Raw genomic sequence first — 277 nt, forward strand, 5'->3', positions numbered from 1 at the left:
TTTCCCACCACTTCCCAGTTTTCTACTCCACTCTTTTTTTTTAAATAAATAAATTACAAGGTCCTTATTAGAGGGCTCTTGGAGCAGAATACATAATGAATCCATCATTCTACCATAACTTTGGATTTCTTTTTCAAGCATTTTCTGGCTCTTCAGACACTGGCAAAACTAAAAGATACAATAAAAATATTTCTTTTTAAATAAGTTTTTAGTTACAAATGCAACTAGCAAATCTGCATCCATTATAAAAATATATTATCTGAAATGTTATATATAT

General features: G+C 28.5%; 1 protein-coding gene across 1 annotated transcript in view; it reads right to left on the reverse strand.

The window, feature by feature from the left end:
• TEX9 (testis expressed 9) overlaps window positions 1–277 on the reverse strand; it is a 66,875-nt gene that overhangs the window by 52,010 nt on the left and 14,588 nt on the right.

The sequence above is a fragment of the Myotis davidii genome, unplaced genomic scaffold, assembly GCF_000327345.1.
Source record: "Myotis davidii unplaced genomic scaffold, ASM32734v1 scaffold441, whole genome shotgun sequence".
Lineage (NCBI taxonomy): Eukaryota > Metazoa > Chordata > Mammalia > Chiroptera > Vespertilionidae > Myotis > Myotis davidii.